This window comes from Phyllostomus hastatus, unplaced genomic scaffold (assembly GCF_019186645.2).
Source record: "Phyllostomus hastatus isolate PE091 unplaced genomic scaffold, TTU_PhHast_1.1 phas_contig_17, whole genome shotgun sequence".
In the NCBI taxonomy this organism is placed as follows: Eukaryota; Metazoa; Chordata; class Mammalia; order Chiroptera; family Phyllostomidae; genus Phyllostomus; species Phyllostomus hastatus.
Genome location: NW_025333664.1, coordinates 24523832 through 24539405, shown reverse-complemented (window position 1 = coordinate 24539405; position 15574 = coordinate 24523832).

Below are 15574 nucleotides of genomic sequence, written 5' to 3'. Positions count from 1 at the left end.
TTGACCCAAACCACCCACCCTGCGATCCCTAGCTTGGTCTTTAAGGGTCAGAGACAGGAGGCTGAATTGAGGGTGAAGGCTCTCGGACCTGAGGCCAGCTCTGTCCTTGCTGGAGCCTGGGGCAGAGAGGGAAGGGTACTCACAGGCAGGGGCCCCACTCCCCGCAAGGGGCTCACTCAGGACTCATCGCACCTGCACCAGGAGCACCCAGCCCTTCTCCTCCGAGGGCTCACAGCCTTCCTCCTGACCTAACCCAGGTCCTCTGGGGGGTGCTGGGCTGTCGCCTCCAAGAAGGGGGTTTGCAGGGTGGAGACCCCCCTTGGCTAGGCTCCTTCCTATAAGGCAGCTGACTGGCCTTGCCCTCCAGGACCTCCTTGTTCTGGTAGTCCCTAGCGGGCCCCTTTTCCTCCACCACATGTGCCCCTAGAGAGGCTCAGGCTGAACACCAGTGGAGGCTAAGGGCTGCTTCTCAGCCCCAGCTGTCTGTGCTCAGGTACCTGGTCTCCTGTCGGCTCCCCTGACCCCATACGAGGGCAAGGCCTGCACAGTTCTTTGAGTACCACAGCCGCCTCCCACACCTAACCTTTGCAGGGGCCACTTTCCCTCCTGGAAATACTTTCCCTCCTCCTCTCTGCTCACCTAAAAGGCTCCCCAACTAAAGTGTCACTTTTCCTAGGCTTGTTGTCCTTGTTGTCAGGACCACTGACTGCCCCAGAGCCACCTGTGAGGAGGTTGGGGGTGGAGATGTGCTGCATTCATTTTTCAAAAGATTTTATTTATTTTTAGGGAGAGGGAGAAAGAGAGGGAGAGAAAAATCGATGTGAGAGAGAAACATCAATTGTTGCCACCTGCATATGCCTCTACTGGGAACCAAACCCGCAACCCAGGCAAGTGCCCTGACTGGGAATTGAACCGGCGACCCTTTGCTTTGTGAGACAGCACCCAACCAACTGAACCACACCAGTCAGGGCCTGAACCAGACAATTTTGGATGTTGTTACCTGGCCAGTAGGCCAGCAAAGGTATCCAGGCAGCAGCTTCCACTGGCTGCTCAGCACGTGTCTGTATGAGTGTGTGTATCTGTTGCTGAGTCAGTGTTTGTGTGTGTGTGGGTGTGTTTGTGTATCTGGTTTTGTGTGTGTCTCTTGGGGTGTCTGTGTAGTTACATACATGTCACTGTGTATGTACACTTTGTGTACACACAAATCACTGTGTGTATTTTATACATGTCACTGTGTCCTGTGTCTGTGTGTGAGCGTCTGTCTGTGAGTGTTCGGCAGGTGCAGGATGGGGGCTGGCAAGCCTCCCTTTCATTTCAGAGGTGGGCGAAGCCTGGGCGGGTTGCAGTGTGGCTGCCTGTGAGTGTGTGGGGGAGGGGCAAAGGGCCGCCCCACCCCCCACCCCTCCAAAACATAGAGCACACAGAGCACACGGGTCTTCTGTGCTCCTGACCCTTCGTTCCACCTGGGCCAGCACCCGGTCCTGACCTGCTTGGAGGCAACATCCCTCTGTCCGTTGGGCCCTGGGCGAGAAACTGGCCCCTTGGGTCTTATTGTGGGTGCTGTGTCTTCTCGGAGAGCCCCAGCCCTGGTCATCACCAGGTGGGGCTTTTAGGAAGACTCGGTTTGGAAGGCAGGAGTAGGGCCCTCTGCTTCAGGTGCCCGCTGCCGGGCCTGGCGGCAGTGTTAGAGCAGAGGCTGCCGTTTCTCTTTAGGACATGTTGTCCCCCGACCTAAGCGTATGTGTGCTGATGGGCCACGGAGAAAACTCAGTCTCCCCCAACCCAGCCTCAGCCTTGCTGCTCACTCTACCCCAGAGCCTGGGACCATGTGTGTGGGCACACTTGTGCACAGGGGAGGAGGGTGCCCCCACAGCCTACCTCAGGAGGCAGAGGCTTTTTTCACCAGTAGACGTGTCTTGTGTGCTGGTGTCTTGTTGGGCACCTTACTCTGCAACTCCCACTGCCACAACACCCTGGGGTGGCAGGGAGCATCCTCATTCTATAGAGGACAGAGCTGAGACTGAGAGAGAACAGAGCACACGTTGTAGCAGGCTGGCGCAGGGAGGGCTGTACCTGGGCACCCAGAGGCAGAAACCCTACAGGGCGGCCCAGCACTGCCTGTCTCTTCCTGGGGGCAGGAGGTGGGGGCTCCTGGGACAGAAGCCTCTAGAGCATTCCTCTACTGGATTCCTGAGGTGCGAGCTTCCTTCCAGGAATTACTCTGCCTGCCCCCACCCTAGTGGACTTCCTCTGGGCGGCTCACAGCCTCCATCTGCATGGTTTCCCTCACTGGAGATGGGAATGTGGGAGGCCCAGCCCATGGCCAGGAGTTCAAGGCTCGGCCTTAGTGGTGCCCTACCTCCACTGTTGCCAGGGCAGCTGGCACCTCCTCCTTCATATCAAAGAAAGCCCTGGGGTCCCATATTCCTGCTGCGCCTCCTCATACCCGTCCCCATACAACACCCAAAGCACCAGAATCGCCCTTTTCTCGCAGAACTCTGCACGGACACTGCCCCACTTGCAGCCCCTTCCCCAGTGGGACGTTACTAGAGTCCTCGGAAGGGACATAGGGAACCTTTCCTGGAGGAGGTGACCCTGATCTGAGCCCCGAAGGAGACCTGTGACAGTTATCCTCGTGGAGAAGCAGGAAGGGCATTCCAGGGGGAGGAAAGGGTGCAGGCAAAGGCACGGCCAGCGGATTGAACAGGAGGCAGAATGGAGTGGACAGGGTCAGCCGTAGCTGGACGAGGGGCTGGGTGTGTTTGTCTCTGGTGCTTTCATGTATAGGCCTGTCTTTCTTTCTTTAAAAAAAAAACATTTTATTTATTTATTTTTAGAGAGAAGGGAAAGGAGGGAGAAAGAGGGAGAGAAACATCGATGTGTAAGGGAGACATTCATCAGTTGCCTCTTGCACACCCCCAACCAGGAACCTGGCCCGCAACCCAGGCACATGCCCCGACCGGGAATCAGACCAGCGACATTTTGGTTTGCAGGCGATGCCCAGCCCACTGAGCCACACCAGCCAGGACTAGCCTATCTCTGTCTCCTTCCTCAGCAGGCACCCTGGCCTTTTGCTCAGGAAACCCCAACTTCACTTGTTCCACTTAAGTGCCTTCTGGTTGGGGTCTTTGGTCTCTATTCCGGACCACTGGGAGTTCAGCTTCCTCACACAATTTTCTCTCTGCTCACCACTTCACTTAGCTCTGGTGACACCTTTCCTTGCCAGCCCCTGCCCCACGGAATTGCCCCTTGCGACGGTGTAGGGGGTACAGAGACTCTGAGGGAGATGGAAATGTTGGTGCCAGATGGTTAATTCCGTTTCAGTCGTGTTAAGTTGGAGGAGATTGTGGGGCTGCTGTGTGGACAGTGCAGGCTGCTTCTCCCCCATATCCATTCTCTTTTCCTTCATATTGCAATCTTCTCTTTTGAGCCATGCACATGGCCACCCAGCACACGGAATGGGTTTCCCAGCCCTCTTGCTGCTAGGCGTGGCCGAGTGACTAAGTTCTGGCTACCAAGATATGTTATGTGGCATCTCCCAGCCTTAATCACAGCCAGGGTTGCCCATTGTTTCTTGTTCCTCATCCTGCTTTTCTCCAGCTGCCATGAAGAATGTGGACAGGGTCACTGGGACTCTGAGCACCTTGTTGGACTCTGAGGTTGAGGGACATGCCCTGGTGACAGTGTAACGGTGACCTGCAAGGAGACTGGCATGGAGTACAGTCTCCGTGCCAGCCCAGGGCTGCACACTGCTGGGCTTTTAAGTGCAAAAGAAAAACTCTTCTGTTTAGAATACTGTATTTTCAGGCTCTGTGACTCCTAGCAGAACGGAATCCTATCTGATTCCACCCCAAGGAGAAATGTGGACGAGGCTGTGGGTATACCGACCTGGAGCTCAGAGCAGAGTTCGGAGCTGTGGGTAGAAACTTGGCAGCTCTCCTTATGGAGACGGTAATTGGAGCCACGAGAGTGATGAGGTCACCCAGGCAGAGTGTGCCGTGTGAGGGGCGAGGGAAGAGGGCTGCCAGCTCAGCCCCTGCCCATGATCGGCAATTCCAGCTTCGCCTCTCAGTTTCCTCCACCCCTCCCAACACCGGGAGGGTTCTGCCCCCCCGAGGCTTCTCGGCTTTGATGGTGCAGAATCAGGATGGGGGGCGAAGACAAAGGGTATAGAGACTAGGGTTGAGGGAGATTGTTTTGAGGAGTTTTACATTTTATTTATTTTTAGAGAGGGGAAGGGAAGGAGAAAGAGCGGGGGAGACATCGATAGACTGCTTCTTGCACACCCCCAACCAGGGCCCTGGTCTGCAGCCCAGGCGTGTGCCCTGCGAAGTTTCGGTTCTCAGGCCGATGCTCAATCCCCTGAGGCACACCAGCCAGGGCTGTTCTGAGGAATTTTTAAAGAAAGAATTGTAGGAGCAACTGCAGTGTGTGTGGCAACGTGGATCAGAGAAGAAAAGAAGGTTTTATAAGATGTGGCAAGTATCCCTTTCATGATACTCAAGAACTCGGGTGAAACTTGAAATATGCGGAAATTATTTTTTGGTTGTCAGACCAGACCTCTTCTGTCATCACAGCACCCGTGACTGGTCCGCTTGGAGGATGGCTTTAGAAATACTACACGAGTAACCGTACTCCCTTGGAGCAGCAGAAGGAAGGGAGAAGCTGTGTCAAGGACCCCGGGCTTGTGTGGCACAGAATCCGGGGCCGGAGGCGTGCATCTGGGCTTCGCGAGGCCCGGAGCCAGGAGCTGGGGATGTTCCAGCGGCCGGGGAGCTGTTGCCAGGGCCGCTGTCCTCCCCCCGTTGCCTCCTGGACTCCCCTCTCCGCTGCTCTGCTTTAGCCTTCTCCTGCTGCAGATTGCTTTTTAAAAAAGTGAATAGGCTTTATTTTTAAAACAATTTTAGATTTACAAAAATATTGAGCAGAGAGTACAGAACATTTCCATCTGTCTCTCCCTCATACACAGTGTCCTAATTATTGACATCTTGGAGTAGTGTGGTGTATTTGCTACAATTAATGAACCACTATCGATACATTATGAGCTCAAGTTCACAGTTTACATTAGGGTTCACTGTGTGTGTTGCACATCTGTGGGTTTTGACAAATACAGATCATGTGTTCACCTGTACATTGGCACACAGAGTAGTTTCACTGCCCTGAAAGTCCTCTGTGCTCCACTTGCTCATCCCTCCCCTCCCCGATTTTCTGGCAACCAGTGATGTTTGTACTCTCTCTGAAGCTTTCCCTTTTCCAGAATGTCAAAGAGTAGGAACTGTACAGTAGGAAGCCTTTTCGAGTTGGCTTCTTTCACTCAGTAACCTGCATTTAAGCTTCCTCCATGTCTTTTCATGGATTGATAGTTCATTTCTTTTTTATTGCTGAATAATATTCTATTGTATGTATGCAACACTGTTTATCAATTCACCTACTGAAGAACATCTTGGTTGCTTCCAGTTTTGGGCCATTATAAATAAATCTGCTATAAACATTTATGTACAGCATTTTGTGCAGACATAGTTTTCAACTCGATTGGGTAAATATCAAGAAGTCTGGTCGCTGCATTATATGATCAAACCATGTACAGCCTTGTTAGAAACTGTCAAACTATCTTCCAAAGCAATCACAGCATTTTGCGTTACCACCAGCGAAGAATGAGAGGCCACATCCTCACCAGGATGTGCTGCTGTCAGTGTTCTGGATTTTGACCATTCTCATAGGTATTTAGTGGTACCTCATTTTTATTTTAACTTGCAGTTTCCTAATGACACATGATGTGGAGAATCTTTCTTTTAAAGCTTTTATTTATTTATTTTTAGAGAGGGAAAGAGAGGGAGAGAAACACTGATGTGTGAGAGACACATCAATTAGTTGCTTCTCACATGCCCCCAACGGGGAACCTGGCCCACAGCCCAGGCATGTGCCCTGACTGGGAATCAAACCAGGGACTTTTGGTTTGCAGGCCTGTGCTCAGTCCACTGAGCCACACCAGCCAGGACTGAAGCATCTTTTCATATGCTTATTTGCACCTGTATATCTTCTTCGGTGAGTTACCTGTTCATATCTTTTGCTCTTTTTTAAAAAAATTATTTATTTATTTATTTATTTATTTTTTAGGGAGAGAGAGAAAAACATCAATTTGTAGTTCCACTTACTTATGCATTCCTTGGTTGATTCTTGTATGTACCCTGACCAGGGATCGAACCTGCAACCTTGATGTCTCTGGACAATGCTCCAACCAACCTAGCTACTCAGCCAGGGCTTGCCCATTTCTAATGGGGTTGTTTGATTTCTTACTGATGAATTTAAGAGTTCTTTGTATATTTTGGATACAAGTCCTTTATCAGATATGTGTTTTGCAAATATTATTCCCAGCCTGTGGTTTTCATTCTCTTAAAAGATCGCCTTTTCTTTATTTATTTCCTTCTCTAGGCATGTGATCGTCCCACAGCTCCTGAGTTTATTTGCCCTTCATTCCAGCTACGAGCAGATGCCAAATAGTGTCTCTCAGTTCCAGTTCCAGATTTTTGGAACAGATTCTTATTCTACCAGTTTGATGAAGTGAGAAATTAATTATGTCTGGGTGGGGTGGCGGCATTAAGATAGCTAGCCGGGAGGCTGGGAAATGTAAATTTTTTCCAGCCTCTCCAATGTAAACAGGAAAACAAACTAGAAAGAGGTGGGAAGGGAGTGCCAACCTTCCGTCCACACACGGGAGGTGGAGCCGGGGAGTGGGTGGGGGGCTTCTGACACGGTGTAATACATGCCAGTAAAGAAATTCGACCAGCAAATGGGACAAAACAAACGAACAAGCAACAAAACTTCCCATACCCAGTTCCGCTCCTCAGAACTTCTTCCTTTTTTAGCTACTCGGGCATTTTAGCGTCAGAATAGTAAATCATATTTTTTACCTCTGTTTCTCAATTAGTAACCCAGGAGAGCATCTAATGATCGCTCATCATTAAAGCGAGAATTTAAACCACACTGTCTCCCAGGTTCCCCCGTGGCCACTTGTATTTAAAACTTTGTTTCTCATCCACCCACCTCAGACCGTGTTTCTTGAGCCCCAGCACTGAGTACGAACAATCAGCCCCTCCATGCCGCCTGCCGCCTCCCTTCCCCCGCTCCTTCTGATTCCTGTCCGTTTTATCTTTGGGTTCCTATGGTCACATTTTATAACACATTGTGTTCTGTAATTATAATTACATCTGCCATTCCCTAGCTTCGGTTTCATTCTGAGAGCTAAGAACTAACCAATCTTATGATCATGTAAACACCACTGACTGCAGAACCAGGTCACGAGGTGGGTCCTCACCTCCTCTGCCCTCTGCTCCTCCAAGGGGACGTTTGCTGTCTGAAGTGCTAAGGTCAAGCGCAGTTTCTTTTCTTACACTCCACTAATTGCCCCACATCATGCCTCCCACGTGTTTGCTTCCCTCTTGGTTCGTAGAATAGACTTTGTTGTTTCTGGTTTTCTAATTACCTTTCTTTTTCGTTTCTGAGAGAAGAAACAGATGCCATCTCCATTATGTGACCACAAAGTCCACTTGCTGTGCACACTTCCCTATGCCTCGGCCCATTATACACACAGTGAGATGTGGTTGCTGTTGATGTGTTTACCCAGCATTGTTTTGGTGAATTGCTGTCCCCTTAGTCCAACTGTGTGACCTGGGTTTTTTCAATTGCAGTGCCTTTGGGGAGGGCTTGTACCCAAGGTCTGGCAGTTCTCCTTGATGGTGTCTCATCTGAGGTATGGACACACAACTGAGGCATGGGAAAATGGAGTCTTTCTATGGAGTTTTGTCAGTGGTTATTGAGAGAGAAAGAGAGAAGCACTAATCCCTTAGCTTCAGGTAAGGCTTGATCCAGGGACCCCCCCCCAATAATGTCACCAAGGGCCCAGAGCCACAATATGTTTTTCCTCTGCCCTGGCGTTGTTTTTATCCCTGGCCATTCATGGTGGACTTCCAGCAGCAACAAGTTCCTCTTATGTAGCAAGTGGGGAGGGGCTGTGGTAATTGTCAGTCTTACCCAATCCACAGCATTTGAGAATACATCAGGGGAATCAGAAGGGCTTTTTAATACCCCAGGAAGAGTGAATTCATTTTGGATACCCAAACCACAAGTGGTCATGCTCTTTTCTATTGAATTTATTTTTATTTCAGTGATTTTATTTTAAAATTCCAAGGGTTACTTTGTGCTTTATTTTCATAGCTGCCTCTTTTTTGTCTCATGAATGTGATAGTATTAGAGTCCTTTTATAAGTTCTCTTCTGTTTTTTCAATGATCTGTTTCTTCTAGGATCAGTTGGTTCATCTTTTGTTTAGCTCACTAAAGAGGGAGTATAACTGAGTAATTCAGAGTATAATGCAGGAAACAGCCTGCCTGAGCTCAGGTTCCGTCTCTCTGCCCCTCACTAGCTGCGCACACCTCACCCAAAATATGTTACCTTTCTGTTTCCTGAAGAGGACAAAACAATAGCACCTAGCTCAGAGGGCCATTGAATGAGCCAAACACCTCTAGGCCCACAGTAAGAAGTCAATAGCTATTTGCTATTATTTTAAGTTTTTAAAATTATTTTTTAAAGATTTATTTATTTATTTATTTATTTATAGAGAGGGAAGGGAGGGGGAAAGAGATAGAGAGAGAAACATCAATGTGTGGTTGCTGGGGGTCATGGCCTGCAACCCAAGCATGTGCCCTGACTGGGAATCAAACCTGCAACACTTTGGTTCGCAGCCCGTGCTAAATCCACTGAGCTGCAACAGCCAGGGATTTGCTATTATTTTCTTAAATCTACTTTTCTTTCCCTGGCTGGCGTAGCTCAGTGGATTGAGCACGGGCTGGGAACCAAAGTGTCCCAGGTTCGATTCCCAGCCAGGGTACATTCCTGTGTTGCAGGCCATAACCCCCAGCAACCGCACATCGATGTTCCTCTCTCTCTCTCTCTCTCTCTCTAAAAATAAATAAATAAAATCTTAAAAAAAATCTACTTTTCTTTCTTTCTTTCTTTTTTCCAGCTGTCTGGTAATACCTGCTGACCATCTTTATGGTCATAAAATTCATAAAGATGAATTGGGTTCATCTTTATGAACAAAGGGCAAAGCTGGTTGGTATTGGCATTGATGTAGGGTATTTCCTGTGCCCTGGATCCTTAGCACTGGGAGCAGAGAGGTCCTTATGCCTACTGTCCCCCTTAGAGAGCCCACTCCTGCTCTCCTCACCTGCTCCGGCCTCTGGGTCAGCTATCTCTCAGGCGTGCTTCGGCTATGGTGTCCTCTGCCCCCATTTGTCCCTCACAGCAATTAGCCCTTTTTCTGTCTTCTAGATGTCAATCAAAATCTATGGGCAATTGATGCCCCACCCCCAGCCATTCTGTTGTCAGCCCTCCTATGGGTTTATTTCTGTTTTTATTTTTCTTTCTGTGCTTTTGGTGGCATTTGAAGGGCTAGGGATGGAAGAGACATGTTCTCAGCCCACCATCTAGAACTGGAAGTCAGTACGAGGTTGAAATGTGTCTAACTCCACCCCACTCTGCACAGATGGGGTCCCTTGGGGCTGCAAATGTTCACACTGGACACGCAGTCCCCTCACAGGAAGGAGGAAGGGCAGACACACAACTTGGGCCTTTTCATTTTCTTGTGAGGCCTCAGTGGGCCTGTTGGCCTCAAAGGCAGTCCCTCAGTGGGTCATCCTACAGAGCTGGTGGCTGCGTTGGGAAGGGTGGCCCTTCAAGTTCCCTAAGAACGTCCCAGCCATCGAACTCAGAGGGTGGAAGAGAGTGAGTACAAGGGGTGTAAGTGGGGGAGGAGAGCCAGAGGGGCAGACTGCAGGATGTGTGGAGTGGCTGGATGAGTGGAAAATGCATGTAGCTACGGGAGTACAGGGCCCTTTGGGTGGAAGAGGGGGGACACGGCCTTCAGGGCCTCTCACTATGCACTCACGGAGCTCATTTTATATTCCAAGCCCTGTGGGGAGCGCTTCACACGAGCTGTCTGGAGGACTTCAGGTTCAGAGTGGTTGAGTGACTTCCCCATGATCACACAGGGGTGAGTGTCTGCATTTGAACTCAGCTCTATGCAGAGACCTTAACCACTGCAGTGTACCACTCCCACCTGCCTCCACACTGACCACAGCACAGTCCAGATCTCCCTCAGGCTGCTATGAACTGAACGTCAACTCAAATGTTGGAATTGGCTCTGAAGGCAAAAGCAAGGAAGCTGGGGACTCTGGCGCCCTCTGGGGGAGATAGCAGGCTCTGCAGAGATGCCCTCTGGGAGTTGGGAAAGGGCCTGGGGCTGGGATCCAAAAAATGAATGATAGAATTAGGGCCCTGATTGCACCATGTAAGGGCAGGGCTTTAACCTCCTTACCTCTTAGTAATGAGCCTCCAATAGTTACCTGGTCACCTCATCTATTAGAATAAAGACATAAGGCCATGTTACTAACTTTGACTAGTGAGATATGAGCAGAAATAAAACCTGTAATTTAAGGAATTACCCTTAAAAATGGGGGTTTGTAGGACTTCCAGCCAAGATAGAGGCATAGGTAGATACACTCACAACCAAAAGTAGGACAACAACAAATTTAAAAACAAAAACTAACCAGAACTGCCAGAAAATCAAACTGTGTGAAAGCCTGACAACCAAGGAGTTAAAGAAGAAACATTCACTCAAACTGGGCAGCTGGGGAGAAGAGGGCACGTGACAAGGTGGTGGCTGGTGGGGCAGGTGGTCCCACATTTGCGTGCAGATAAACCAGGAGGAACAACTGGGGAGTGAGACAGACTGTGCAGCCAGGGCTCCGGTGCAGGGAAATAAAGCCTCAAAACCTCTGGCTGAAAAAATCTGTGGGGGTTGCAGCAGTGGGAGAAACTCCCAGGCTTACAGAGAAGTTCACTGGACAGACACACAGGGTCCTAGAACATACACAAACCCACCTACCTGGGAATCAGCACCAGAGGGGCCCAATTTGCTTATGGGTAGCGGGGGCAAGTGACTGAAAGCTGGCAGAGAGCTGGGCAAGCAGCATTGTACCCTCTCGGATCCCTCCCTCACATACAGTGCCACAGTGCGGCCACATGGGTTACCCTGCCCTGGTGAGTATCTAAGGCTCTGTTCCTAACAACATAACAGGAGGGTAGAGGTAAAAAAAAAAAAAAGTGGCCCAAATGAAAGAAGAGATCAAAATTCCAAAAATAGAACTAAGTGATGAAGAGATAGACAACCTATGAGATACACAGTTCTAAACACTGGTAATCAGGGTGCTCACAGAAATGGTTGAGTATGGTCAAAAAATAGAGGAAAAGTGAAGGCTATGAAAAATGAAATAAACCAAACTATACAGGAAACCAACAGTGAAGGGAAGGAAACTGGGACTCAAAGCAATAGTTTGGACCAGAAGGAAGAAATAAACATTCAACCAAAACAAAATGAAGAAATGAGAATTCAAAAAAATGAGGAGAGGATTAGGAACCTCCAGGACAATTTTAAATGTTCCAACATCTGAATCACAGGGGTGCCAGAAGGAGAAGAGGAAGAGCAAGAAATTGAAAACTTATTTCAAAAAAATAATGAAGGAGAACTTCCCCAATCTGGTAAAGGAAATGGGCTTCCAGGAAGTCCAGGAAGCTCAGAGTCTCAAGGAAGTTGGACTCCAGGAAGCACAAATCAAGGCAGATCATAATTACATTAGCAAGATTAAAGATAGGGAGAGTCTTAAAAGCAAGAGAAAAGGAGACAGTTACCTACAAAGGAGTGCCCATAAGACTATCAGCTGATTTCTCAAAAGAAATCTTTCAGGCAAGAAAGGGCTGGAGAAATATTTAAAGTCATGAAAGGCAAGGACCTACATTCAAGATTATTCTATCCAGCAAAGCTATTATTTAGAATTGGAAGGCAGATAAAGTCAAATGTGATCTTCTTACATAAGGTCAAGTTAAAGGAGTTCATCATCAACAAAGCCCTTATTATATGAAATGTTAAAGGGACTTATCCAAGAAAAAGAAGATCAAAACTATGAACAATAAAATGATAACAAACTCACAACGATCAACAACAAACTTAAAAAACAAAAAACAAAAAGTAACTAAGCAAATAACTAGAACAAGAACAGAATCATAGAAATGGAGATCACATGGAGGGTTATCAGAGGGGAAGGATGGGGCTGGAGAAATGGGGGAAAAGATACAGGGATTAAGAAGCATAAATGATAGATACAAAATAGACAGGGTGAGGTTAAGAATAGTATGGGAAACGGAGAAGCCAAAGAACTTATATGTGTGACCCATGGGCATGAACTAAGGGGTAGGGGAGTGATGGTGGGAGGAGGGTGCAGGGCAGAGGGTAATAAAGGGGAGAAAAAAGTGGGATAACTGTAATAGCATAATCAATAAAATATATTAAAAAAAAAAGACAGGGGTTTGGCCCTGACTGGTGTGGCTCAGTTAGCTGGGCATCCTTCCACAGAGGAAAAGACCACCCGTTCTGTTTCTGGCCAGAGCACATGCCTCAGCTGCGAACCTGTTCCCCAGTCAGGGTGAATGCGAGAGTCAACCGATGGATGTTTTTCTCTTACGTTGATGTTTCTCTTTCTCTCTAAAAATAAATAAAATCTTTAAAAAAAAGACAGGGGTTTGTTCTTTCCTCCATCCTACTTCCTGGAATGCAGATGTAATGGCTGGAAGTCAGCAGCCATAATGGACCATGAATAGAAGTAGCTCATTGAAGATGGCCGAGCAGAAAATTAAGAAGTGGTCTAGTTTCATGTTTACTGTGCCATTGCTTTAGAAGCCAACATTTACTTGAGGGAGAGAAAGATACATTTCTGTTTTGTTTAAACCACTGTTATTTGGAGTTTCCTGTACTTTAGCCACAGTTTTTTTATTTGAAAAAATCATGCTGTTTTATTTCAGAACAAAAGTAAAAAAACATTATCAAAATTTTACTCAGAGTAACACCATTAAGCCAAGAAGTAAATTCATTTATTAGTCAGCTTCAATTTCATACTCAAGATTTCGCATGTCAAGCATTGTCACTAAAAAAAAGTTTGACATCTTTGCTCATGCTTTTCCCAATTCTGAAAAGTTCTGCTGTTTTAGGGTCTGCCATTCTTAGGGCAGATTTTGATCTGATATATTTAATTACAATGAGATGGAATATCAGAACACGAAAGCCCAAGATTTGTTAAAGTTTCCCCCTGACCTTTATTCATTTTATCTACAACCTCCAAATAATGTGGGTATGAATGTGGTTATGCACACTACTTGAGCCACCTGCCTCAAGGTTGAAAATGTCAGCTGTCTGAAGAGTCAAGGGCATTAGTTTCACATAATGGAAGATGTTCAAGTTACAGCGCCTACCATTTACGGCCAAAATTATTGGGACAATGGAGTGAGTGGAATGACCTCGGTCCTTTTCTTTTTTTTTTAAAGAGAAGTTTTAGGTTCACAGCAACATGAGGGAGAGGTACGGAAACTTCCCGAATGCCCTCTTCCCCCACACATGCGTAGGCCCCACACCCCTCAGCTATCGACATCTCCCACAAAACTGTTACAACTGATGAACCTGTACTGACACAGCATCATTACCCAGGGTCCATAGGTTATGTTACAGTTCACATGGTTTTGCATATTTTATGGATTTGGACAGATGTATAATGACATGTATCCCTCATTATAGTATCATACCGAGTATTTTCACTGCCCTGAAAAATCCTCTGTGCTCCCCCATTCATCCCTCCCTCCCCAACCCCTGGCAACCACTGGTGTTTTCACCATCTCCAAGGTGTTGCCTTTTGCAGAGTGCCATGTCGTTGGAATCATGCAGTATGCAGCCTCTCCAGATTGCCTTCTTTCGCTTAGTCGTACGCAATTAAGTTCTGTTATATCTTTTCATGGTTTGATATGTAGCTAATTTCCTTGAATAATATTCCATCGTTTGGTGTACACGATTGTTTATTTATCCATTCACCTACTGAAGGACAATTTTTGTTGCTTCTAAGTTTTGGCAATTATAAATAAAATAACTATAAACGTCCATGTACAGGTTTCTCTGTAAATATAACTTTTCAATTTGACTGGATAAGTACCAAGCAGCCCTGCTGGTGTAGCTCAGTGGATTGAGCGTGGGCCTGAGAACCAAAGGGTCACCGGTTCGATTCCCAGTCAGGGCACATGCCTGGATTTCAGGCTGGGGCCCCAGTGCGGGGGCATGTGGGAGGCAATCACACATTGATGTTTCTCTCCCTTTCATTCTCCTTCCCTTCTCCTCTCTCTAAAAATAAATAAAATCTTAAAAAAAAACAAACCCAAGCAGCACGATTGTTGGATTGTATGGCGAGAGTATGATCCATTTAGTAAGAAACTGCCAAACTGTGTCCCAAAGGGGCCGCACCACCCTGCATTCCCAGCGGCAGTGAAGGAGAATTTCTGGTGCCCCACGTCCTGCCCAGCGTCCGGTGCTGTCAGTGCTCTGGATTCCGGCCGTTCGATGGGTGTGCAGCGGTGTCTCAGGATTCTTTAAATGTGCGCTTCTGTAATGACATCTGGTGTGGCGCATCTTTTCATGTGCTTGTTTGCCATGCGCCTATCTCTTTGGTGAAGTCTTACTTATCTTTTTGCAGCCAAGATACTATGCCTCGGGTAAACCTCCTAAGGCGCCCCTGCCTTGATTCGCACGTCTGGAATGAGAGTAACAGCACCCGCCTCACCGAGTGTTTGTGAAGGCTGAAAGTATGTGTAGTGACGTGACTGATTGAAAAAATAGCTCAAGAATTTTTATTTTTAAATTTACTTTGGCAGCTGTAGACTGGAAGAAACACCAAAAGGTAGTGTTCCCTGACTAGGCAAAGCAGATGAGTCTTAGTTCTCCTTCCCCCGAGGAAAACTGAGCAGGTTCTTGCAGAAGGTTGCTGCTGTGGCCAACGAGCAATACAGAGTTCTCCGCGGCCTCCAACGGTGAACACCTGTCTGCAGGTGGGCGTGGTCTGGCCCGCTCGCCGGGCTTCGTTTCAGGCTGCGGGGTTGGTTCAGGCCTGTTCCCCAGGCCTGTCCTCCTCTTGGGACCAGAGGGTCGGCCGCAGTAGTCCTTTGCGTGGCAATGGCAAAGATGCAAGAGGGCAAGGCCAACGGTGCAAGTACATTTCATGATTTTGTTTATGTCGTGTCCACTCACATCCACTGGCCACATAAGTTTTGGCTAAGACCAAATCAGTGGGCAATGCATATGCTTTGCCCACTGTGAAGCCATGGGGTAGATACATGTAGTCCACAGGAGACGAAAGGATTGGGGCCGATCCTCTGCCCAGGCCTAGTGTTGCTGGGTCTCTGGACTGACAAGCTTTACGGTGGGGTTGGTGGAGGAAGCAGTGGGATTAACTCATTATGTTTGGGTCCAAAAAAGAAATGACCGAAGTTTAGGAGTTTACAGGGGCTACAAAGAGGACAGAGTGATAGAGGCCTGAGTTCTCTGGGGCCTGAGAATTTCAGGATGGAATGGCAGGAGACGTCTGCTTGGGCCACTGTGGCTGGGACCTTGGGTCTGTCTGACTCAGGGTTGCCCGCCCTTTTGGGTCT